Source organism: Somniosus microcephalus, chromosome 14, assembly GCF_052327205.1.
Source record: "Somniosus microcephalus isolate GS21.2 chromosome 14, FLI_Smic_1.0, whole genome shotgun sequence".
In the NCBI taxonomy this organism is placed as follows: domain Eukaryota; kingdom Metazoa; phylum Chordata; class Chondrichthyes; order Squaliformes; family Somniosidae; genus Somniosus; species Somniosus microcephalus.
In genome coordinates this window covers 17,093,496-17,120,252 of record NC_141000.1, presented here as the reverse complement: position 1 = coordinate 17,120,252, position 26,757 = coordinate 17,093,496, and positions in this window count along the sequence as shown.

Genomic DNA, 26,757 nt, shown 5'->3' with positions numbered 1-26,757 from the left:
CAGCAAATAGTGATGGTATTTGTCTGTTTGATTATTATACCTTACCAGCATATTTGCCTGTTTGATTATTTATGCCTAACCAGCAGAGGGCATGTGAGAGAGACAGTTTAGTTTTAGTTTCATTTTAGATGGATCTCCAAGATGGTGTCTCCTGTAATGCTGTTAACTTAGATGAACAAACTTTAGATTAAAAGACATTCTCTTTCATGAATGTGTCGTCATTGAACCCACATAGAAATCAATACACTATCATCTACCTTAAGGCAGTAATAAAACTATAAGGGGGCAAAATTCGCCTCCTTTGCGCCCGTCGTTAGCGCCTCCGGGGACGGATAGGATTATTGACCTAATAGCATCCGGCGAGAAATTCGGTGGGGCACTACTGAGGTGCTAGCTGATAGCGCCGCGCCCCCACCGGTAGCGACCCCGGGCCGCTGCGCCGCCGGCGATGACGTCATCGGCGAGCGGCGTGATGCTTTGGCGTCCCACGATTGAAATTCGGCTGCGCCCCACGAGGCTGCCACAGGCCGGGCCGCACACTGCTGGCGGGGCGCTAATTAAAGGGGCGGTCCAGCTGCGCCCAGCGCCGACATTTTTTATTTTACCCGACCTCTAGGTCGGCCCCTCTTGGCAGCCCTTGGTGTGATCCGTGGCCGCCATCGCTGCGTCCGATACCGCATCTTGGTGCCGGGCTGTGGGCGAGTGAAAGCCGTCAAACAGCCTGCAGAGTGCGCAGCGGCCCTCACCTTTAACAGAAGGGGTGGGGCGCAGAAACGTGTCTTGCTACGCGGAGCAGCCACGTAGCGCTCCGCCTCCTCGCCAGGGCAGTAAGCCCAATTTAGCAACCGGGGCGGTACTCCCGCCCCGGGCGTTAAATGTGAGGCGCTAATTTGGTTACCGTCCCCAAATGGGGCGTAACCGAATTTCGCCCCCTAAAAGTCTGCAATAAAAATAATTCAATAGCTTGGGGAAAAAAAGCAGCTGTAGTTATATGGAGGGTATGGTTAAATAAAGCTGTCTTGAAGTGTTTGCAAAGAGCTGGCCACAGCAACTGGAGTTCACTACACACTGAAGTATAATCATCTGTATATACCAAGAGCACAAGTGGACCCAGCACTGACCCCTAGAGTACACCACTTCGGACCCTTCTCCAACAGTGCAATGAGTGCAGCTCCAACAACATTCAAGAAGCTCAACACCATCCAGGACAAAGCAGCCCGCTTGATTGGCACCCCATCCACCACCTTAGACATTCACTTCCTCCATCACCGGCGTACCGTGGCTGCAGTGTGTACCATCTACAAGATGCACTGCAGCAACTCGCCAAGGCTTCTTCAGCAGCACCTCCCAAACCCGCGACCTCTACCACCTAGAAGGACAAGGGTAGCAGGCGCATGGGAACACTACCACCTCCAAGTTCCCCTCCAAGTCACACACCATCCTGACTTAGAAGTATATCGCGATCCTTCATCATCGCTGGGTCAAAATCCTGGAACTCCCTCCCTAACAGCACTGTGGGAGTACCTTCACCACATGGACAGCAGCGGTTCAAGAAAGCGGCTCACCAACACCTTCTCAAGGGTAATTAGGGATGGGCAATAAAGGCTGGCCTTGCCAACGATGCCCACATCCCATAAAAACGAATAAAAAATAAATCTGAGCAACAACCATTTACCCTAACTCTGCTTCCTGTCCAACTTTCTATCCACGTCACTACATTGCTGATCCAGTCACTCTTACTGGAAAATGCTCGAGAGTGGATGTTGAATGAAGGCAGGATCAACCTAGTCTACAATTTCACCCACAGTTAAATAGCATACCAAAAATCACTGTCTAGGCCCATGTATAAGAATGATGACTACTAAGGGCTGCTGTTATGTGTGGAACCATGGGATCAATTTTATGAATTCACACTCCCGATGCAGAAGTTCCTTCAACAGAAGTGTATACAGTAAACTCTTGTTTAAACGGCACTTAATCATCTGGAATTCTTTAGTAACCGGCAAAATTCAGGAGTAGGTTTTGAGGCTTCCGTCCCAGAAGCTCCTTCAGCTTTTACAAAAGCAGCTTGGGCCATTGCCACTCCATGTCCCACCTCCCCTCCTGAGTTCGGAACACCCCCACAGAATTACCTTCTTCTGGTCTGAGGTCAGCCGATATATAAATTGCCTCGGTAGGTATACCTCTCCGTTATCTGGAATATTTAAACAACCGGCACCATCCCGGTCCCGTAGGTGCCGGATACGAAAGAGTTTACTGTACCTTGAATTTAACAGATGAAAAATGGTGGAGGGTGCACTGACCTCTGCAAATTCCTGATACGTGCTCCTGTCGCGTGAAGCTTCACACCAGGAGCGCTAATGCATAAAATCTTTTCCCAACCTCACAGGCCACCAGAGAGGAGGGTGGGGAATTAAATGAGATGATGCATCTCCTGTGTTCCCCATCCCCAACCAACTGTTGCTTTATATAACACGCATAGCATTACTTTGCATTGTAGTTGCCTTGTTACATAAAAAAAACTGGCGTGTGTTCAAGTCCCAGGGAGTATTCTACACAGGTGAGCAGATGCTATTTAATTAAAGTCAATGGGACCGTGATCCTGGTGATGCAACCTAACAGATTTATTCCAAGCATGACAACAACAAATTACTTCTAGAGACTCTAAGGGTATAGCGTCAGTGTAACTCCAGAATGCTGTATGCTGCCAGTGTGTGTCAATGCACTCCAGGAATTATATATAGTTAAATCAGCATTGATTCAATAATGCCCATGCTATATCATCTGTCCTGTAATGGTAGCAGCTCTAGGTGGGATGCAGTTTGGCTGAGGAGTTCCGAGTTAGCCTAACTGCTCACGCTACTCAGAGAGGGCGTTCACAGAGGTCCACGCACGTTGATGTTGAAACCCACTTGTCATTTGTGCTGCTTTTTGCACACTGTCAAGTGTAGTTTCTACTGGTTGAAAAGAGCTGATAAGGCCTTCGTATGCAGGAGAAATTGAATGGAAGTGCAGGAGACAGCTTAAGTTTAAAAAAAAGTAGTGCTAACTAAGGCGAATGTAATAAAAACAAAACTGCTGAAAAATCGACCCCTATATGTTTGCATCATTTTTCTTTGTAACAGTCTTGGTATAACTGAAGCCAACATTACACTCGCCTTAAAACAGAAGCAAAATACTGCGGATGCTGGAAATCTGAAATAAAAACAGAAAACGCCATAAACACTCAGCAGACCAGGCAGCATCTGTGGAGAGAGAACCAAGAGTTAATCTTGATTTTAACTCAGCCGTGAGGCGGGCTTTGAGGTGTGTGGGGGGTTAAAATCGCAAAAACTGGGGGTCGGGGCCCCGCCCCCCCCGCCCCCCCCGCCTGGTTCCTGACCCTGAGCCATTTTAACCCAGGCTTGTCTGATGGTCCTGAATCAGTCCCGCCTCCAACAGGCGGGACTGGTCTTTAAGGCCCTTAATCAGCAATAATTGGCCTTTATAATCCCATTTTAACAGGCCCTTGCATTTTTAACCCTTTTGCCACGTAAAACACGCCTGGTGGGGATCACGCCTGTGAAACCTGGCGTGAGCACTATTGGCTTGCTGACTATCAGCTGCAGGTCAACCATTAAAGAGGAGATTTGATCAGTCATCATTTGCAGGTGGCAGGACTTTGTTGTTTCAGGCCTGGGGTAACTTTTACCAGGCTTAACCAGACCTGTGGAAGGTTGGAGCCTCACACACACCTCCAGTGTGACCTCCTGGGAAACCCCGCTCGCCACCTTCACTCAGCGCTTCCTCAACGGAGGCATATACCAGAAGCATGGGAGCCATTTATTTCCTTCCCTTCTGGGCATTAGATGAGCTCGAACACCAGCCGCGGCACCAGCAGAACCAGGAACAACAGCAGCAGCAACAGGAGCGCCAGGCTGCTGCTCACCCACCTGAAGCTGCACAGGCCAGAAGGGGCCAGCGCTTGGAAGTGGCTTGAGAGCACTTTGTTGCACATCAGGGGGCCATGGGGACCCATATCTGCACTGGCAGTCCTAGTCAGAAGGACTTCCATGAAGGTCTGGTTTCTCTGTTCAATAGATGCCCATCGCTCCTCAAGAGATGTCATTCTATTATGAACACTCACCATGTTTTCCATACCCTGGCGACTTATCTCCTCCATGGAGGTTGCCATCCTTTCCATGGTGATGCGTTCATGCGCCAATGACTCCACAAAGGCTCTGCTCATGTTCGCTATGGACTCCTCCATTCGCTCCACACTCACATCGACCCTGGAGACAAAACCTGCCAGTGACTCCTGCATCTGTTCCTGGAGTTCCAGCCCCGCTGATCTTATGGATGGACCCAGAGGCAGAGGGTCGACATGCAGCTGAGCCGAGCTGGCAGAGTCCTGCGCCCTCCGACTAGCATTCTCCACTGCTGTCCCTGTCTCCACAATCTGCTGATGCTCACTTGTGAGCTGTGATACACCAGGTGACAACACTACTCTATGTCACGAAGGTCCCACCGAGGTGTGAGTGTCTGCGCTGGTGCTGGGTGCACTGAATTCTGCTGACACTGCGCCCTCAGAGGTTGCAGATTCCTCTGAGGAGTCTGGAAGCTCAGGCGCTTCCTCCTGGACAGTGGGGACGGGGGCTTTCGATGGTCCTGTGGGGGAGTAAAGGAAAGAGTTAGAGATGTGAGGTCAAGGTTACATGCACATTGTATATTGCAGATGATCATAGGTCCATCTGTTATAGCTTCAGAATCATTATCAGCGACTAATGCAATGTCAATGAGAGAGATGGAAAACTATTCTGTCACCAGCTTGCTGTGATGCGCCCGTCTGTCCGTCCCCCACTTGCGCCTCATCCTCCAGTCCTACAATCTCCAGGACCGCCTCCTCCCAGAGGGTGAGGTGGGCTACTGATGGTGGCCCTCCTCCTGTCCTCGCTCGTTCTCTTTTATTGTGGGCTCTCTTTTCCTGCAATGAGGGAGACAAGTGGAGTTTGAGTGAGAATGAAGGAGTGAGTGTAGAGAATCCAGAGCATAGATGCTTAGAAGGAGACAAAGATGGAGTGAGGTGGCAAGGCCAAGGGCCCTCCCTGTGTGTTGTCAGTTGTTTTCATAGCATCAGAGTGATAGGGAGTGTGAGGGCTGCATAGTCGAATAGTTAGGTGAATGTGAGCACAGAGAGAGAGGGAATGGGTAAGGGTGCATGGATGTCAGTGTCAAGTGGGATGTGGAGGAAGAGATTGCTAAAGCTGAGTGCTGGTGAGGAGAGGCAATGGAGATCAGTTTGAGAGTGATGGGAACTTCATACTCACTTTTCCAGTGTGCTGAAGGTCATGAAATCTCTTCCTGCACTGTATCCAGGTTCTGCGGGTAGCCGATAAGGAGTTGACCTCCTCTGCCACTTGCAGCCACGCAGCCTTTGTCTGCTGGGGAGGCATCTTCCTCCCTGATGAAGGGAAGAGCACCTCCTTGTGAGCTCTTGCTCCCTCCACTAAAGCCTGCAGGGCAGTGTCGTCAAAACAGGGTGCAGACCTCGGTCTTTCTCTTGCCATTCTGCTTCCAGCTCAGTGTATCAGCAAATGCCAAAAGGTTGGCAGCCTGCAGAAGAAGCAAGGCTTGTTGCAGACCCTAAATGCAGCAGCAATAATGATGTCATATTATGCAATTTTCTGACTGGAAATATTCATTTGCCAAGGGTTCCCACACATTGGAAATCAATTGGCCAATTGAGTTAAAATTCCATCAATCCCACACACCCATTTAGATTCGTGTGGGAAACACCAAATTCGGGGAACCCGACAATTCCCCACACCTGAGTTAAAATCGACCCCATATTTTCTCATTAAGGCTGATACAGTAAAGATCAGCCCAGTTTTAACAGAATTATGTTGCACATTTCAGGCTGGTTTGGGGAAAATCACGGCAAGTCTCCTTAATGTAATGGAGTGCAAGCAAATGTAAACCAATTATAAACTTCCACTTCCGCATATCCATCCTCTCCCATTGTATTGCAATTCTGATCAAGGCAGATAAGCTCCTGCTAATTAGTTCCCAGGTTTCAATTGTACCTGCTGAGAGCCATAAGGACCAATGTGTTTTGATCACAACATAGTAATTAGATGGGGTCCATGGTTACTAAGTTGGTGGCTGATGTGAGTGCAACCTTGAAAATGATAACAGCCCCACCAGATGTAGTCAGGATTCTAATAATTGTAGATTGAGGAGTGCAGCAGAGAGCAGGGACTTGAAGCTATTGATTTGACTTGGGTTATTTCCTCTATATAAATGAGACAGAAGTCACAGACAGACTTAAAGGCCTCAAAACAAATAAATCACCAGGGATAGATATATTTATCCCTGAGTGCTGAATGAAACTATGGAGGAGGAGGTTTGTGAGGCACTGACAACCATTATAAGTGACACTGGACAAAGAAGGGGATAAAACAGACACAGGTAACTACAGACACATTGGGGGAAAAATTCAGTTGTTTGCGCCTACCGTTAGCGCCTTAAGAGGGCGCTAATGGGGCGCAAAGCAACTAGCACCCAGGCGCGGCGATGTTTGCGCCGCTCACGAAATTAACTAGACATTTTGCAGTGGCGCTAAATATTATGTCCATGTATGATTGAGACACGGACAGCAGGAGTTGAACAAAACAAGTCTTTACTGAATGGAGACAAATGGCAAACTGAAACTACAGAAGATCGCTAGCGCCTTTTTTACAGGGGTGGTCACTGCTGGTACTGCAGTCTGAGACCAGTTATTCCCTTAAAGGTACATACACAACAATTCCTCCCCTTTTAGATAAACAGTACATAACATTCATTTAACAACTAAATGATAACTAATTACAATCACAATTACGGTTGTTAGATACATTGGTTGAGGTTAAGCAATTATAAGTTCAGTCTTTGAGGAGGCTTCCTGATTCTGTCTGGATAACGCCTCATTGGGGTATCAGGTTCTTCTGGCAAGATTGAGTCTGAATCAATGTCGTTGTTTGGTTCATCTGCTTCCAAGATCACCGATTCTGCGGTAGCTGCAATTGGTACGTCGGTTTCATCGCCAGGTGTATCAGATCGTGGTGTGGGGTTGACGTTTTCCAGTGACTCTAGAATCTGGTCAGCATGGCATCTTACAATGCTCTCTCCAATGTCCACGGTATACATGAGAGGTCCTTGCCGTGTACAAATCATTCCTGGCTGCCATTTCTCTGTGCGGTAGTCCCGGGCCAAAACTGGCTGACCTATCTTAAAACTCCTGGTCGGCCTTTCATTCATATTCTGAAACTGCCTGTTCTCCACATCTCCTCGGACGTTTGGCTTAACCAAATCCAAGCGGCATCGTAGTCTTCGATTGAAGAACATCATGGCTGGAGTTTGGTTGGTGACCGCATGTGTCGCATTCCGGTAGGCAAACAAGAAGTTGTCCACCTTGTGTTGTAGGGGTATCTCTACATTACACATTGCCTTGATAGCCTTCTTGAATGTTTGAACAAACCTCTTGGCCAATCCATTAGTGGCTGGATGATATGGGGCAGATGTGTAATGCTTAACACCATTGTTCTTTAAGAACCTCCGGAACTCTTCAGACACAAACTGTGGTCCATTGTCAGAGCAAATCTGTTCAGGCAGCCCATTTCTGGCGAATATGGTTCGTAAGACTGTGATGGTTTTTTCTGTGGTGGTTGAGGACATTTTTATTACCTCTGGCCACTTTGAATGGGCATCCACCGCAATTAAAAACATCGAGTCCATAAAGGGACCAGCAAAATCAATGTGCACCCTTTGCCATGGAGATGAGGGCCACTCCCATGGATGTAGAGGAGCTTGTGGTGGGGCGTTTTGGACCTTCTGGCATCCTGTACAGCTCTTGGTCATCTCTTCGATTTCTCTATCGATTCCCGGCCACCACACAAACGCTCTGGCTAAGTTCTTCATTTTTACCCCACCCAGATGACCCTCATGAAGCTCATTGAGCACTCTATCCGTCAGCTTAGGTGGAATTACTACTCTGGACCCACACATCAAGGTTCCTCTGCATACTGACAGCTGTTCTCTTCTTGGCGAGAATGCTGGCAGCAGTGGTTCGCCATGTGCTGGCCATCCCTTCACCGTTAAATCATAGACCTGGGATAGTGTCGGGTCATTCCGTGTTTCCTTTTCTATGCTTGCATTCATCACGGGGAGACATTCGACTATGGTCGAGTGGAATATATCCATCAGATCCACTGTAAGTTCTTCTTCCACCATCGGCAACGGTAGGCGCGACAATCCATCAGCATTCCCATGCTGCTTAGTTCCTTTGTTCTCGATGTCATATTGGTGTGCCCCTAGGAAAAGGGACCACCTCTGCAGCCGTTGTGCTGTCATTATCGGTATGCCCTTCTGAGGGTTGAAAATGGAGACAAGAGGTTGATGATCAGTTAGTAGAGTAAATTTTTGACTGGGCAGGTAGTGATTGAACTTCTTCACCCCCCACACTAGGCTGAGGGCCTCTCTGTCAATCTGGGCGTAGTTACGCTCGGCCGAAGTTAACGAACGTGGCGCAAAAGCTATCGGCCTCTCTAACCCATCAAGGAATTTATGTGACAGTACCGCCCCAATGCCGTAGGGAGACGCATCACACGCCAGTCTTATCGGCAGTGATGGGTTGTAGTGAGCCAATACTTCCCCTGAAGTGATTAAGTCCTTACTCTTCTGAAAGGCCCGCTTACAGTCATTGCTCCATTTCCATGCCACTCCCGTTCGTAATAGGGCATTCAGTGGGTGCAGAATTGTGGACAAATTCGGTAAAAACTTATGGTAGTAATTTACCAATCCGAGGAATGACCTCAGTTGCGACACATTTTCAGGCGCTGGGGCCTTAATAACCGCTTCAATTTTGTCTGGGGACTTATGTAACCCCTCTTCATCAATCACGTGGCCACAATACGATATCTGTTTCTTAAAAAACTCGCACTTGGGGCGGTTGGCTCGTAGCCCATGTTCACGTAGTCTAGTGAGCACCTGTTCTAGGTTGTTAAGGTGTTCACTGTCACCTTCACCTGTCACTAGGATGTCATCCAAGTAACACTGAGTCCCCGGAATCCCTTGCAGGACTTGTTCCATCGCTCTTTGCCATATCGCCGGTGCTGATGCTACTCCGAATACCAGTCGATTATACTGGTAAAGACCTTTGTGAGTGTTTATCATGAGATACTTCCTAGAGGATTCTTCAACCTCCATCTGCAAATATGCTTGTGCTAGGTCAATTTTAGTAAAACGCTTCCCTCCAGATAGCGAGGCGAAGATATCTTCTATCCTTGGAAGAGGATATTGTACTGTGCGAAGGACAGGGTTCACCGTCACCTTGAAGTCCCCACAAATGCGAACCTTCCTTGGCTCCTCAGACTTATTGTTTAACGCTTTCTTCATGACAGGAACGATGGGTGTCGCCCACTCGCTCCAGTCTACCTTAGATAACACGCCTGCCGTCTCCAGATTCTCCAGCTCTGCCTCGACGGCTGGGCGAATTGCATATGGTACCGGTCTTGCTTTGAAAAACTTGGGAATTGCATTCTCCTCTATTTTTATCGAGGCGGTTACGCCTTTAAGAGTGCCCAGTTCTTGTTGAAAAACCTTTTTGGCGTCAGCTAAGATTGTTGACAATCGTCCAGGAGTGACGTCGTCATCCTTTTTACCAGCCACCATCAGTGCCTGAATGGAGTGCCAGTCTAAACTTATCTTTCTGATCCATTCACGTCCCAATAACGGTGGACCACCATCTTGCAGAATGTAGAGATACAATTTCCGTATTTTCTTGCCGTTGTATTCGACAGGCACCCTTATTTTCCCTCTGGGGTATATTTTTGCCCCGTATACGTCCTCAAGACAATGGATGTCTCTCTCAAAGGTATGTGTGAGAATAGTCGCTCGTAGTCTCGTCGATTCATGACGGTTAGGGCTGATCCTGTATCCAATTCCATTTTGACTTGAGACCCTGCTATCGTGAGGGTGACCCAAATGGTTCAGTGATCCTCTTTTACGATTACGTTGTGAAGTTTGAGACAGCTTAGTCTCTTGTTCCCGGATTCACGATTGCTCATCTGGTCTTCGGAACTACTGTCCGTCAGCTTTTGTACTTTCCTGTACGGTTCCTTAGTAGCCTTTTTGTTGTCGTTGGTCTTCTTCCCAGACCTGCAAACTCGTGCAATGTGTCCCATCTTTCCGCATTGCCTGCATATTTTGTCCTTGGACCAGCAGTCCTTCTGGTCATGGTTAGTTCTGCCGCAGCGATAACATTTTGCAAATTCCCGTGTCATTTCGTGGGTGCCGTATTCCTGTGGCTTTTGTTGTATTTCCGCAGCTCCCCTGGCTGCTGCTTCATATGATACTACCACGCTGAAAGCCTTATCTAGAGTCAGCTCTTTCTCTGAGAGTAACCCCTTCTGGGTTCCTTCACTCAGGAGTCCACAGACAAATTTGTCCCGTAGTGTATCGGCCAGTCCTGCTCCGAACTGGCAGTGCTTTGCTAGCTTGCGTAGTTCCGTAAGGTACTCAGCATTGCTCTCATCTTTACGCTGAGTTCTCCTGTGGAATTTAAATCTTTCTGCTATCAGCAGCGGTGCAGGGTTTAGGTGTTCCTGTAGGATAGCAACAATGTCGTTAAAACTCTTCGCCTTCGGTTTGGCTGGAGCAATCAGGTCCCGCAATAGGCCGTACGTTCTTGCGCCCATTAAATTTAGCAGTACCGATGCCTTTTTCTCCTCGGCTATCTTGTTTGCCTCGCAATATACCTCGACTCTTTCCACATACGTGGTCCAGTCCTCTATTGCATTATCAAAGGCAGTGATACAGCCAGTCTTCGGCATCTTGAAAATCTAAAATGGCGCCTCCTGCGCTTTGCCTTCTTCCCCGATTTAACAAAATGGTGCTTCCCGCGCTTTGCCTTCTTCCCCACTGGATTAAGATGGCGCCTCCCGCGCTTGCCTTCTTCCCCGCTGTTGCTAGCGCTGCTTTCCGCGGTTTCCGTTGCAACCTGCAGCCCCTCGCGGCTTACTGCATGTTTTATATATATTTCCTTGGTTATTTTATTATTTTTCCGTCGTGGAACAACCCTGTGGGACTCTTGCCTCCCTCTCCTTGGGTCTGTACGCTGCCCGGCTTCGTAGCACCGGCTGCGCCCTGTGTGCTCCACCCTCGCTCTCTCTCCTCTTCCCGACAATGCTGCTCGGCCCCGTCACAAGCCACCCGCTCGAGTTCTAGACCGCCGCAGCCCAGGAAGGATCAGTGTACTACCTGCCACCAGCCCGAATAGCTGAAGCACCGGTGCCAATATTACGTCCGTGTATGATTGAGACACGGACAGCAGGAGTTGAACAAAACAAGTCTTTACTGAATGGAGACAAATGGGAAACTGAAACTACAGAAGATCGCTAGCGCCTTTTTTACAGGGGTGGTCACTGCCGGTACTGCAGTCTGAGACCAGTTATTCCCTTAAAGGTACATACACAACACTAAACACTATCACCACGATCTCCTGCGCCGGCAGATCGTGATGTCAGTCGAGTGCACAACGCCCGGGTAGCGCCCCAGACCGGATATTGAGTGGTGCCCCCTGCCTTACCACCTGCCGCTAGCAACGACAGGTTGAGAGGAGCGTTTTGCAGTCAGGAAGGGACTGGGGGAGCGCTATTTAAAGGTGACCGCTTCCTGCCTTTTTTTGTCAGTGACATTTTTGCACCACGCATTCTGAGAGAGAGAGAGAGACTTCTGGAGAGATTCAATGCTGTGTGAAGGAGTTTTGAGTACTGAGCAGCACTTTGCAGGTTGATTTTGATTTGCCCTTCCTTGCTTCGCCAGCGCTCTGAGGTAGCGCCTCGCTCCTCGGCCTTTGCACCTTAAGAGAGGTGTGAAGTGCCTGATTTAGCGCTCCAATCACCTCCAGGGGCGATAAAAGCCAAGTTTGCCGTCGGAGGCGATAATTAGCGCCAGGCGCTAAACTTTGCGCACGGCCGATAATGGCGTCCCAAACGGGGCGATACTGAATTTCTCCCCCATTAGTTCCACTTCCTTTCCATATAAAATAATGGAATCAATTATCAGGAGTAAATTTAGTGATCTGTACAATAATAACCTAGTAAACAGTTGGCAACATGAATTCAGAACGGGAAGATAGTGTCTGACCAATCTGCTCAACATCTTTGAGGGAGTAATAGACTGTGGAAAGCCCTGCAAAATTTGTACCTAGACTTCCAAAAGGCCCTTGTCGAAATTCCACATGAAAGTCTAATAATTAAACTCAAAGCTGTGGAGATTCAGGGTAAACCTTGGGAACAGATAAGAAACTGGTTGAGGGTAGAAAGCAATGAGTACTTGTTAGCGGAGTTATGTTGGCGTGGGCTGCTCGGTGTTGGGACCATTACTATTTCTAATTTTCATAAATAACCTGGATTCAAAGTGGGTCAAATTTGTAGATGGTACCAAACTAGGAGGGGCAGTGAGATCAGAGGAGCTAGCTCAAAAATTACAGAATGAGTTAGACAAACTATGTATGCAGGAAAAACAATGCAGATGAAATTTAATTAGACAAGTCTAAAATCCTGCACATAGAATGGACTACATGTATTCCATGAGTGATGACCATATGAAACTTATAATTTACCTATTACCTACAAATAAATAAGCTAGCAGAATATACATTTTAACATGTAGTGGTGTGTATATATATATTTTTTAATCATATTATTGGGCTTTTTGTACTGCTCAGCATCATTTCATCTCCATGCTTCCCCTGGTATGACACCTGGGCTCTTTCGAAATGTTCTATATTGCTACCTTGATGTATTGCAGATGCAGAAGTATTCTTAAGATCATAAGGTAGCCGCGGATGAGGAAGACCATTCATCCATCCTGAAAGATCCTTAAGTCCCTATTACAATATCCAATTTTTTCTTAAATATCTCCAGGGTGTTTGGCTCATGAAGTCTAATCCAAACATTGAGCGTGCTCTGTGTGAAGAAGAATTTTCTGATATTTGTCCTAAATTTACCTTTCCCTTGTTTGAACCTGTGAACCCTTGTCCTACTTTTTCCAGTTTAATTTAAAGTAATATTGCAAGTTCACCTTTCCATCCCCTTAACTATCTGATATCCTGATAATTATAACATGCATCATCTCTCTTCCTCCTTTCGAGGCTGAAAAGCTCAAGTTTCTCCAGTTCCTATATCAGGCTTCTAATTCTATGGCCGTTCTCTGCACTGTCTCCAATGTTTGACTGACTCCCTTGTGTTGCGACACCCAAAATTGGACACAGAATTGAAGGTGTGGTCTGACCAGAGCACCGTATGGTTTGATCATGACTTCCTCTTACTCCTATTTTACTGTTTTGGCTATGTAGTTCAACACTCTATTGGCTTGTTGCTTTGCTGCTCTGCATTGGTTGGACATGTTTAGCGTCGAGTCTACTAAGATTGCGAAGACACTTTCTGTTTCATCCTTCCAACATCATTCTGGAATACACAACATCGGTGCCATGGGATTTCGCTATGTTTCGCCAATCTAACAGAAAGCTGCTGTCCTCTGAGGAATACAACAGAGAACCAGGGCATACTTTTGAAACAGAGAACAGAATATGCAGTAGTAGTGAAAAGAACAGACCAGGACATAAAGGAAATCAAGTAAGCATCTTGGTGAGCAAGAAAAAAGCAGTTCTCTTTTCCAATAGTAATAACTGTGCTGTTCTCTGGAGAAAGCCCCAACAAGGCATTTAAAAGCTTTCATTCTGTAATGGTTTTAGGCTAGTATTAAGAGAACAATCTGTACTAATTCAAATCTCCTGTCTGTCAAATCAAGAAGGCTTAAAAGGAAGCCAGTATCACACTATTATCTGCCTGGGGTTGACTAGAGAAAATACTTATAATTTTACTTTTGTCTTTCTCTGAAACCAAAGGGTATAAGGAGAACCAGGATTGTAGTCAGGATTTCCTCTATACTCTATTTGGACAAAGTGCTCCAGTCAATGTGAATTGTGAAATCCATTGCATCCCTCAAATAGTTCTGATGAAGGGTCCCAGACCTGAGACGTTAACTCTGTTTCTCTCTCCACGGATGCTGCCTGGCCTGCTGAGTATTTCCAGCATTTTCTGTTGTTATTTCTAAATAAGAGCCCATGGGTTTCAGCTCAGAGCCATGAAGTGGGGATGGGGTTAGAGACACAGAGGACGTAATTTCCCCTACTTCAGCGGGTCTGGTGCGGCTGGGGTCGGTGGTGGGTCACGACCTCGCTGCTGGCTCCAGCCCGCTGTGTAGAATGATTTTACCATGATTGGGCTTGATAAGCCTACCCAGCGTGTTTGCTGGCCAATTGAAGGAAGCGGGTCTGATTATGTCACTTGATGACGCGTCATCAGCCAGTTTCCTTAAAGGGACCATGTGCAAATTGATTTTGACAGTTGTGCTCTCAGTGTTCTACAGCATTAAGGTGCTGCACCCAGGCTCTCCCATGACTCCCTTCATATGCTTATGGAGGGAGTCACAGTAAGAAGGTTCTCTTCCCTTCCAATGGGCAGAAGAGACCTCCCCAGGAGATCAATGCAGTCTGGTTGCACATTGCACAGGAGGACACAAGCAGGGATGTCATCAGGAGGACCAGGCTGCAGTGGAGCAAACCTGTCAATGATCTCAGTAGATCATGAAACGTTAGTACAAAGTCACACTCAACATCATCCTGCTGTGCCACACATCACATCCCCATCACTCTGCCTTCCCTACCCTACTCCTGCACATCCTTACTCACACCAACTTACCTTGCACCTCCACCCATCCCTCTCTATCTACATTATCACATCCTCATCTCACTAGGCACCCCTCACACTCACCCTCATCCGAGTCCAATCATACCAACTAACAACACACAAGGGTAAGCATTGTGTGTTTTAGCCAATGTTCATGTGAAGTTTCTGTTAATGTGCTGTCAAACATTGAAATCTTTATTTTCAACCCTTTGCGTTCTTGGACAGCTTTGTGTGCACATTTGGAAGTGGCTTAGTGAGTTGTAGTGAATGATGAGACATAAGAGTACCCCCCACAATGGTCATGAGTATGAAAAGAATGGTTCGGTCATGCTTTATAATGTTGGTGTGGGGTGGTGCCAACCTGGCGCATCATGTGGCAGCTAGGGTGTACAGCATCAAGTGAAGTAAATCTGGCTATGGTGAGGTCATCCCTGGCGTCCTGGGCAGCAGTGTTGTCGGGTGCTGATGCCTTGTGTCCTGTGCAGCACCAGCAGATTACGGAGAAGGTTGGTGTTGTTGTTGGTGCTGCTGGTGTGCCTGGTGCTGCCAGTGTTGGGGCTGATCATGGTGGGATTCTGAGGACCAAGTTGAGATAGTTTCAAGGGCACCAATGCTGATGTAATAGATGGCAGGTGAACTTGAGATGACAGAAGCGATCTGTCAATGGTGAGAGAGGTTGTTCCAATGAGGTGACAGTGGATAGAGAGTTTGCTCCAAACACTTGCAACCTGCATATAACTCAATCTGTCTTCCAAATGCAGTAAGCAACAGCTTCTGAGCTTGGAAAGTGAACAGCTGTGAGATTGGAGCTTTTATAGCACATTTGCAGCTGTCAAGTAAAGAGATCATTTCATGGTAACACAATTCCCGACCTCTTTACCTGACGTGATCCCCGAGCAGGGTGGAACCCGTGGGTGACCTAGTAAAATTTAAAGGTGATCTCAAAATACTTTTTAAGTAGCTCTTAACAAGTTCATAATGACCTAAATCCTAAATAGCTTCCCCCACCACTGTGTGTCAGGTCTGTTCAGCGTTGACAGACCCAACATCTTGGAAAGTCACATGGCCACAGGTTGACAGCGGGTTCCTGAACCGCTGTCAAAAAAAAATTTCACACCCGACCCACCACCAAACGCGCTCACTGGCTCCCAGAAAAAATTCCCCCCAGAGACTCTACTGTGAGACTATGTAACACATGTAAGAATTGGTTTACACCAATACATGGCACACCAGCAGTCCACAATAGGCTATCATTTTGGATCAAGGCAGAGAGTAGAAGCCAAAGATGATAAGTAGTATTTAGGATGGTTAGCACTGTACTATGCTGTACTGCGATTGAGAGAGGCCTGGTCATGTGATCATCCTGTGGATAGAACTTTGGACTGTATTTGCTCAATGCATTACATTCCGTCTAGAGTCTAGAAACAACCATCAGCGATAATCAGCAGCTAAAATACTTAACACATTCGTATCATGTTCCTCGAATCGTCGTTTTAGATCAGTGGTTAACCCACTGAAAATAAACAAGCTAATTAATGCGTGCACTAAAATAGTGAACAGAAAAATGTCACACAATCATGTTAAGTGTTTATCTGTTAGTAGCAGTAATTCCTGGGCTCCTATCTATCTCATTTGTCTTTTATAGGGCCATTACACTGACCTAAGAATCAGAGTATCTTTTCAGCCATACTAGCGCCTGTTTGAGATTTGGAACCTGGTGTGTGGACACCTGGAGCAGATAAGCACACCACTTTGGCTTTACACCAGGTGCAGCAGGAACTGGTGCCAATGCACTTTTTAAATGTTAGAACTGTGAGCTTCCAATGTTACGAGATGTCAGTCTGTCAGCTCTTACCGGAGATTAGAATATCATGAGTTACCCATTGCCAGTGAGCAGAGCTCCATGCATACGCCTAAGTATGAACACACAAAATCTTACTCTCCCCTGACTGGAAGCTCACACTGCTCTTAACAGCAGATCTCAGGACCTGCTATATAACTAGAACACTGATGTTAATGAGTAACCCATGAGGTTGCCGAATATGTTTGTACCAATAAAACCTTATTTTAATCAACCCTACCTAACCTAACTTCACCTCTTGTTGTTTGATCGGTCTATAGTCTCCCATTATCAACTGTAAGTTTCCTCCTGCGTGCATTTTCCAAACAGGGCCCGTTCTAAAGAAGGATCACACCCAATCTATGTTCGTCTTTCAGATGCTGACCAACTTGCGCATTTCAAGCATTTCAATTTTATTTCAAATTTCCAACAACTTACCTTTTAAAAGACGACCCCTTCCTCTGAATGAACCCAGCCACGTTAACCTGTCCTACTATGACAATGTGAAAATGATAAATAACTGGTAGTTAGTCGTGTCTGGCTGCTGTCAGAGTGATGATTAAAGTACTGTCCTTCACCTTTTGCAGCGAATGGAGATTCTCCAGGAGATTGCTTCACTCTCATTGAAGAAAAAAAATGTAAGACTGATAAATGGTCTCATTAATGTTTTAAATCACAACCTGAAAAGAACATATACGTGTGACAGTGTGAGTGGAGCAGATAGCAGCATTTTTGAAAGAATTAAAGATGCCAGTAAGGGAATCGTTTTGCGATTCTACTCATTTAGGAGAAAGGAATTAAAATGAGTTTGTCAGTGGGACCGGATGGTGCTCCATTCTTTGAGACTGTAGGTCCTGATTTTCTAAAGAAAAATGTCAGTCACCAACTGCGAATCAGCAGCTTTACAAACACGAGATTGTCATTTTCTGCATATGTTGTGCTGTCCTCTAAAGGGGCAGGGGAACCCATGACATACCCCATGAACTTTCAAGTTTTATAACGGTTTGAATGTCCCTCCAGCTGCCACCTGGAAATTTTCAAAGTGCTTCCACAGATAAATATAAACAATTTATGAAAAAATTAAATCCCCATGATCATCAGCAACAAGTAGGCTGATTAATGTTTTTTAATGGTCTCATTAAAGTTTTAAATCAGAACCAGTAAAGAACATATATGTGTGACAGTGTGAGTGGAGTAGATAGCAGCATTTTTGAAAGAATAAAACATGCCAGTAAAGTATCAAAGAATGGAGCACCATCCGGTCCCACTGACAAAGTCATTTTAATTCCTTTCTCCTAAATGAGTACAATCACCTCTGATCCATTAGCTGCACTTGCTACTTTGCTGCTCCTCTCTCACTGCTGCTATACACACCTCGTGGCCTGATTCTCCTCTTCAACGAACCCTGGTCTTACTCCTACAACCCTAATCTCCTCCCTGAACCCAGTGCTGATCCTGTTCCCGTGTCCCACCCCCTTAAAACGGCTCCTCCTGCTCCCTCATCCCAATGAGCGATTGCAGCACAAGTGAGGACTAACCGCCAGCAGCGCCTGACCAAGTTCAAAGGTGAAAAGGTCAAAGGGCCACACAAGATGCCCAAGCATCTACATGGAGTTCATGAGGCTTGGGTCAGGCACCAACTGCCTACTTCATATGCTCAAGTCCTGGAATGGACGTTTACACTTAAACCAACTGTTCTCCCCTTCCTGTGTCCATGACAACTGCTGGGGCACTTTGTGTCATTACTGTTATTGAAGACAGAGCGAGACCTTTACACAGCCTACCTTTAAAATGATAATTCTCCTCCAATATGCTTTTCACAACTATTAAGTGCTTCATGCAGCATTACATCTCAAAGGAAACATCAAGCCATTTCTGAAAAATAAATAAATTGGTTTCTCTACTACACGCACATATTGCTACAGTAGGAAAACTAGTTTGTTTAGCAAAATGACCATGAATATATTAATTTCATTGTTAAAAAAAAGCAGCCAAGGGCCAAAGAGCCGAGTGAGGTATTGTCAGTGGGCAACAGGTCAGCAGTTGTAATGGTGAGAATGGGTCTGTGGGGAGGCGGACTGCAAAATTATACACTTAACAGACAATTAACCTCTGTATTGAGGAGAGGCTCCCACAGAAAGGAGGGAGGGAACATTTTCATTTTCGTAAAACACTTTGGTGAAGCTGACTCTCTCTGCTGTTACTCTTTGTCAATCACACACTTAATCAGCACACAACAGTTAAAAGAAATGGAAGAAAAAATATGGGGTGCTTGTTTTCCTCCATTTGCTAATGTTAACAGAACAAAAAAGTCAGCTTGAGTGTGAAGTTCATACATGCCAACGGTCAGTGCTCCCTCAGCTCTGTCAGCACTGGCAGATCAAGACACAAAATGAGAGGTTAAATCGAGGCCCCATCTGCTCTCTCAGGTGGATGTATTTTGAAGAAGCGCAGGAGAGTTCTCCCCGGCGTCCTGGCCAATATTTATCCCTCAAACAACATCTCTAAAAAACAGACTATCTAGTCATTATCACTTTGCTGCTTGTGGGATCTTGCTGTGTGCAAATTGGTTGTCACGTTTCCTACATTATAACAGTGACTACACTTTTGAAAAAAGCACTTCATTGGCTGTAAAGTGCTTTGGGATGCCCTGAAGTGGCGAAAGGCGCTATATAAATGCATGGGGGGAAAAATTGAGTCACGCCCCCTCTGGGGCGCTAACTTCGCCCCACAAAAATTAGCGCCCCCGCGGCCGATTTTCCCAGGTAGCGCCCCGAGAGGGAGGACGGGCGCTACTGGAAGCGCCCCGTGTCCCTCTTGAGGTGCTGCAAGACAATATTGCAGCGGCACGTCGGGCCGCGGTACGTCGTGCCGCGGTACTGCAGGCCTTCCTCCCCTTATTAAAGGGGAGGGGCCTGGTGTAGCGTGTCCTGGCACCCAGCTGGGCCACCAGGGATCGGGAGCGCTGGCAAATGAGCCCGGCACTCAAGAGGAGTGCGGGGCTTACGGAGAGCAGCCGGCACCCCGTGGGGGGGCTTCATGGAGGCCAGAGAAAGCAACGGGGGCAGGTGCTGGCAGGCAGCCAGCAACAAAAATGGCCACCCACCACCTCCCCTTTAACTAGCGCCGCCCCGGCCGCAGGTAGGCCCTCCTGACCCCGTCGGACATAGCATCCAGTGGTAAGTCAGGGGGCGATACCGAAGATCGCGGTCGGGGCACGAGCGGGGCACTGCATATGGCGATGATGTAATCGCCGGCGGCGCTGCACCACGGGGTGCTAACAGTTACCACTGCCGCTAACCTCCCGCTGAAGTTCGCGGGAGGCATTGGCGGCACCACGTCCGGGCGCTAGTTGCTCTGCGCCCCATTAGCGCCCTATTAGGGCGTTAATGGGAGGCGCAAAGCAACTGAATTTTTCCCCCATGATCTTTCTTTCACCTCATGTAAGTGGGATTAAGGGGATGTGGCTAGGCCCTCCAACTCATTTTCCACTCCAACAAATTACCACCACTATATAAGTGTGTTGTGTATTTTGAATGTGTATTAGAATTGTCCCACATGGGATACCGTAGTGGTGATTTGCAATGCACTATGGGAAATGTAGTGCATTGAGTGAAGAAGCACATTGTAAATAAAATGGCCGTTAACTAAACTCTCCACCCCGAAGTCCTTCTTAATTGTTATATGGGTAAGGGTATAAAACCCCTTGAGACACAACAAAACTAGCGACGAGGACGACGGACTTGCGCATCACTTTGCACTGGAATCGGCGATGTTTAAAGTAAGAAGTTCCTGTCTTTTCTTAATGGCGCGCCCACAGTTTAGTGCTGATGCAATCACCTCGTAAAGGTGGCGGTTCGTGTGTTACACAAATAAGAAGGGGGAGAGTAACGATACAGTGAAACGAAGTGGAGAAAAAGGACTGTAAAAATTTTATTTGGCTTGTTACGGGTTTTGATGCACCCGGATAAGCCCGGCGCTAAGACATATGATCAGATTGTGGAAGTTTTGGAAACACATTACGCACCCAAGCCGCTGCTGATTGCCGAGAGGTTCAGGCTTCACAAACAAAACCAAGGGGAGGGTGAGTCCATAGCCGAATATGTTGCAGTGCTAAAGAAGCTAACTGAGCATTGTGAGTTTGGTGAAACTCTAAATGACACTGTCCGTGATAGGTTTGTGTGTGGATTAAGATGTGAAGCAACACAGAAGCGCTTGCTCACGACTGACAAACTGACGCTTAAATCAGCAGTGGAGCTCGCTGTGTCTATGGAGTCACTCCACTACTAGAGGGAATACTGGTTAAAATGGAGCTGGATACGGGGGCCGCTGTCTCCTTGATTTCAGAGAAGCTATTCAAAGAAAAACTGAACCACCTATCACTGACGCCGGCCAAGCTCATCTTAAAGACCTACACTGGGGAAACAGTCCCAATGCTGGGTAAGACGGAGGTCAAGGTGGAGCTTAATGGACAAACCGTGATGCTGCCAGTTTATGTGGTCAAGGGTGACTATCCATCCCTGATGGGCAGGCCATGGTTGGAGAAAATTCATCTGGATTGGAAAAAAGTGAATGCGGTGTCAGTCGAAGAGGCGGGGCTAGCGGCAGTGTTGACAAAGCATGCGGCTGTCTTTGACGGAGAATTGGGGAGTATGAAGGGGATTACGGTCAAACTCAAGGTGAAGCCTAACAGCCAGCCACGATTCCTGAAGGCCAGGAACATTCCCTATGCCCTCAGACCAAAGGTGGAGGCTGACCTGGAGCGTCTGGTCAAGATAGGGGTCCTGGTACCAGTGATGAAGAGTGACGGCGCGGTTCGCTTATGTGGAGATTTCAAAGTAACAGTGAATCCTGTGCTCTCAGCTGAATAGTACCCCCTCCCCATCATTGACGATCTTTTCGCGGGTCTAGCAGGCGGTCAGAAGTTTAGCAAGATTGATCTGTGCCAAGCCTACTTGCAGATGTATGTAGAAGAGGACTCACAGAAGTACCTCACCATCACCACCCACAAGGGTCTCTACAGGTACTGCTGCCTACCCTTTGGTATAACGTCAGCACCAGCTTTGTTTCAGCGGGCTATGGACCAGATCTTAAGCGGCATTCCAGGGGTACAATGTTATCTCGATGATATCCTTGTCACAGGAAAGGACGACAACAAGCATCTGCAGAACCTGACGAAGACACTGGGAAGACTTGAAGAATATGGCTTACGTGTTCGCAAGGACAAATATGAATTTTTCAAGCCATCAGTGGAGTACCTAGGCCATGTCATCGACGCGGACGGCCTACACACAGCACCGTCGAAAGTGAAAGCCATTGCCGACGCTCCAGCACCTACAAATGACGGCCAGCTGCGGTCATTCTTAGGTCTCCTGAACTATTACGGAAAGTTTATTCCACAGCTGGCATCACTGTTGAAGCCATTACATGAGTTGCTGTGTCAGGGCAAGGCCTGGGCGTGGACAAAGGAGTGCGAAGCTGCATTCAAGAAAGCCAAAGCAGCTTTGACTGACCCCAGAGTGTTGACGCACTTTGACCTGTCGTTGCAGATTCAGCTGGCCTGTGACGCGTCGCCTTATGGCGTCGGCGCGGTCGTGTCCCACATCTTTCCCTCAGGCGAAGAGAAGCCGATTGCATTCGCATCAAGGTCCCTGAGCAAGGCGGAGGTGAAATACCCACAGATCGAAAAAGAGGCTTTGGGCATCATCTTTGGAATCAAAAAGTTCCATCACTACTTGTTCGGAAGGAAATTCACCTTGCTGACTAATCATCGTCCTCTGACATCGATCTTTGGTCCACACACAGGAATACCCTCCCTGGCAGCGTGCAGGATGCAGCGCTGGGCGCTGATGTTAAGCGCTCACAATTACAACATCAAATACCGGAGGTCAGCAGCACATGGCAATGCGGACGGATTGTCAAGACTTCCTCTGCCTGTGCCCTCTGAAGGCTGTGAGCAGAAGATTTTCTACTTTGACATGGTGAGCAATGCCCCTGTCACGGCCCGGCAGGTCAAGAAAGAGACCAGAGTGGACCCTACGCTATCCAAGGTGCTGGATCGGGTGATGCGAGAAGACGGCTCACGGGTGTCAGACGCACCACCTGAGCTCCTACCTTACCTGTCAAGAGGGAAGGAGTTGTCTGTCACGTCAGGATGCCTCCTTTGGGGCATGCGAGTGATCATACCACCAAAGCTGCGGAAACATGTCCTCAACGAGCTGCACTCAGGACATTGTGGTATTGTCCGGATGAAGGAGCTGGCACGAAGCTACTTCTGGTGGCCCGGTCTGGATCATGAAATTGAAGTTGAAGCGAAATCATGCCCATCATGCGAGACAACCAGGGATACGCCAAGAGTAGCGCCACTGCATCCATGGGAATGGCCGGCGACACCGTGGCAACGGATCCATCTGGACTTCGCGGGACCAGTGGAAGGAGCAATGTTCCTGGTCGCGGTGGACTCCCATTCCAAATGGCCGGAGGTTGCAGTAATGTCCACTACCACTACGGAGAAAACCATCGAGACTCTGAGAGAGATGTTCGGGCGATTTGGTCTGCCGGAGCAGATCGTAACCGACAATGGAACACAGTTCACATCCCAGGAGATGGAGGAGTTCCTCAAGAGCAATGGAATCCAGCACACGTTCTCCACGCCTTATCATCCATCCACGAATGGATTGGCGGAGAGGTTTGTCAGAACGCTGAAACGCGCGTTGAAAGCGGCAAGAAGTAATGCTCCTCTAAAGCAGCGCTTGAATGCTTTCTTGCTGAAATAACGAAACACGCCTCATGCTACGACTGGAGCATCTCCTGCTTACCTACTCATGGGAAGGCAGCTACGGACACGCCTTGACCTGCTGAGGCCAACGTCCACAGAAGCAGTGGTGCATGCCAATCAGCAGGATCAAGTCAGCAGACGAGCTCAGAGGTCCAAAGAATGACACTTTGTGGTGGGGGGCAAAGTCCTCGCGCGTAACTACACCACCTCTGAGCGGTGGGTCCCGGCTATAGTCATTCAAAAGACGGGCCCCATTTCATACCGAGTCCACACCGGAGACGACCGAATATGGAGACGGCATGTAGACCAGTTACTGCCAAGACAGTCGCCACAGGTAACCCAAGAAACAGAGGATCAAGGACCTGCTGGGGGCTCCAGCAGGGACTGGTCGTCTGACCCTGTGATGGTGGCACCATCCACTCTTGTGCCATCGAGGGAGGAAGCCATGCCTGCAGGGTCACGGGAGAGCCAGCCAGAGCCTGCTCCTGAGACTAGGCGTTACCCCCAAAGAGAAAGGCAGCCTCCAGAGCGCCTTAGTTACAGTTAGTGCTAACCGGTGTGCATGGGGCAGAATAATCCCCAGGGTTAGCGGAGTGTAGAGGCAGTCTACCCTCTCTTCCAAAGTTATAGTCATTTTCAGTTATTCTGTTTTGTGGACATTCTATTTTAAGGGGGAGGAAATATGTTGTGTATTTTGAATGTGTATTAGAATTGTCCCACATGGGATACCGTAGTGGTGATTTGCAATGCACTATGGGAAATGTAGTGCATTGAGTGAAGAAGCACATTGTAAATAAAATGGCTGTTAACTAAACTCTCCACCCTGGAATCCTTCTTAATTGTTATATAGGTAAGGGTATAAAACCCCTTGAGACACAACAAAGTGACAGGTACTAAACTGAGGAGGCCATTTTTGAGTGTTGCTACTGAAGATGGATGTTACTATGCCTGCATATTGGTCTCTCTAGTATTTTAGAGATTCAGTTAGGTCTTTTGTTGCTAGTTTCATTCAGCTTTGCTCAAAGCACAACTTTGCATTGGAGATACCGATTTCCACATGGAATCCATTTATTTTTATTCTATGATTAGAAGGAGGACAAGAGTATGGAAGAGGCTAGATTGGAGGCTCTTAGAAAGTCAGAGTTCACAGAAGAAGCTTTCTCTTCCCTACATACTCATACCCAGCCACCAGGGTCTACAGACTAAGATGGTCTTATACTTTTTTGACCCTCAGATTAGTGCCTCAGAAGGCTATGCTTCCACCTGGAGGTTATTGGGCAAATAGAGAGCCTACTTAGAATCATAGAATCATAGAATGGTTACGGCACGGAAGGCGGCCATTTGGCCCATCGAGCTCATGCCGGCTCTCTGCAAGAGCACTTCAGCTAGTCCCACTCCCCCGCCCTTTCCCCATAGCCCAGCAAATGTTTTTCCTTCAGGCACTTATCCAACTCCCTTTTGAAAGCTGTGATTGAGTCTGCCTCCACCACCCTTTCAGGCAGTGCATTCCAGATCTTAACCACTCGCTGAGTAAAAAAAGTTTTTCTTACGTGGCCTTTGCTTTTTTTGCCAATCACCTTAAATCTGTGTCCTCTGATTCTCGACCCTTCCGCCAATGGGAACTGTTTCTCTTTATCTACTCTGTCGAGACCCCTCATAATTTTGAACACCTCAATCAAATCTCCTCTCAATCTTCTCTGCTCTAAGGAGAACAACCCCAGCTTCCCCAGTCTATTCACGTAACTGAAGTCCTTCATCCCTGGAATCATTCTTGTAAATCTTTTCTGCACCCTCTCTAAGGCCTTCACATCCTTCCTAAAGTGTGGTGCCCAGAATTGGACACAATACTCTAGTTGAGGCTTTACCAGTATTTTATACAGGTTCATCATAATTTCCATGCTTTTGTACTCTACACCTTTATTCATGAAGCCCAGGATCCCGTATGCTTTTTTAACTGCTTTCTCAACCTGCCCTGCCACCTTCAACAATTTGTGCACATATACCCCCAGGTCTCTCTGTTCCTGCGCCCCCTTTAGGATTGTACCCTTTAGTTTATATTTCCTCTCCTCATTCTACCAAAATGTATCACTTCATACTTTTCTGTGTTAAATTTCATCTGCCACGTGTCCGCCCAGTCCACCAGTCTGTCTATGTCCTCTAGAAGTCTATCACTAGTTTCCTCACTGTTCACTATACTTCCAAGTTTTGTGTCATCTGCAAATTTTGAATTTGTGCCTTGTATGTAATGATATCAGCAAATAGAGATGGTATTTGCCTGTTCGATTATGATGCCTTAATAGCATGTTTGCATGTATTGATTGCTTGTGCCTGACCAGCAGAAGGCATGTGACCGAGAGAAGCAAGGCAGTTAGTTTAGTTTCAGTTTCGTTCTAGATGCATCACAAACAACGTGTCTCCTGTAAAAGCTGTATAAAAGAGTTGAACAAGCTTTAGATTAAAAGTCATTCTCTTTCATAAATGTCTCGTCATTGAACCCACAAAGAAATCAATACATGGTGTCAGAAGTGGGATTGAAAGAGATGAAGAGAAAAAATCTGAAGTTAAATCAGCTCTCCACAGATTAGCAAGCCAAAAGAGAACATCGTTACTTACCATTAGAGAATAGCTAACGAAGTGAAAAATGGAAGGTTTACTCCCACCGGCGACGCTTCAGTTGACAGGTAATGTGGCTGAAAATTGGAGAAGGTTCAAACAACGTGTGGGGTTGTATTTAGCGGCAATCGGAGCTGACGAGAAAAGTGATAATAAGAAATAGTCAGTGTTCTTACATGTCATGGATGATGAAGCGCTGGAGGTGTATAATAACTTCACATTCGTTGCTAATGGAGACAAAATGAAACTAGATAAAATAATGGAACAGTTTGAGGCCTACTGCATACCTAAACGTAACGTGACATTTGAGAGGCACAGATTTTTCACATGTGTTCAGAAAACGGGTGAGACTATTGATCAGTATGTGACTGAACTGAGAAACAGAAGCAAATTGGGTGAATTTGGGGGACTGACAGACTCGCTGATAAAAGACAGACTGGTGTGTGGTATTCCAGATAATGGTCTAAGGGAAAGACTGCTAAGAGAGCAAGATCTAGACCTGGGAAAAGCCATAGCACTGTGTAGGGCTACAGAGACTGTGAAGTTGCAGGCAAAGGAGCTGTTCAGTGACAATAGCTGCAACGTGGATGCAGTGAGAATGAACGGACATAAACCGTTTAACAAAAAGAGCGCCAATGTGAAAAAAGAGGCGTGGCCAGTGAACAAAAATGAAAGGGACAATCGGAAGTCATGTAGTCGATGCGATACACAGCATACACCAAGAAAGTGTCCAGCATATGGTAAAACATGCAATA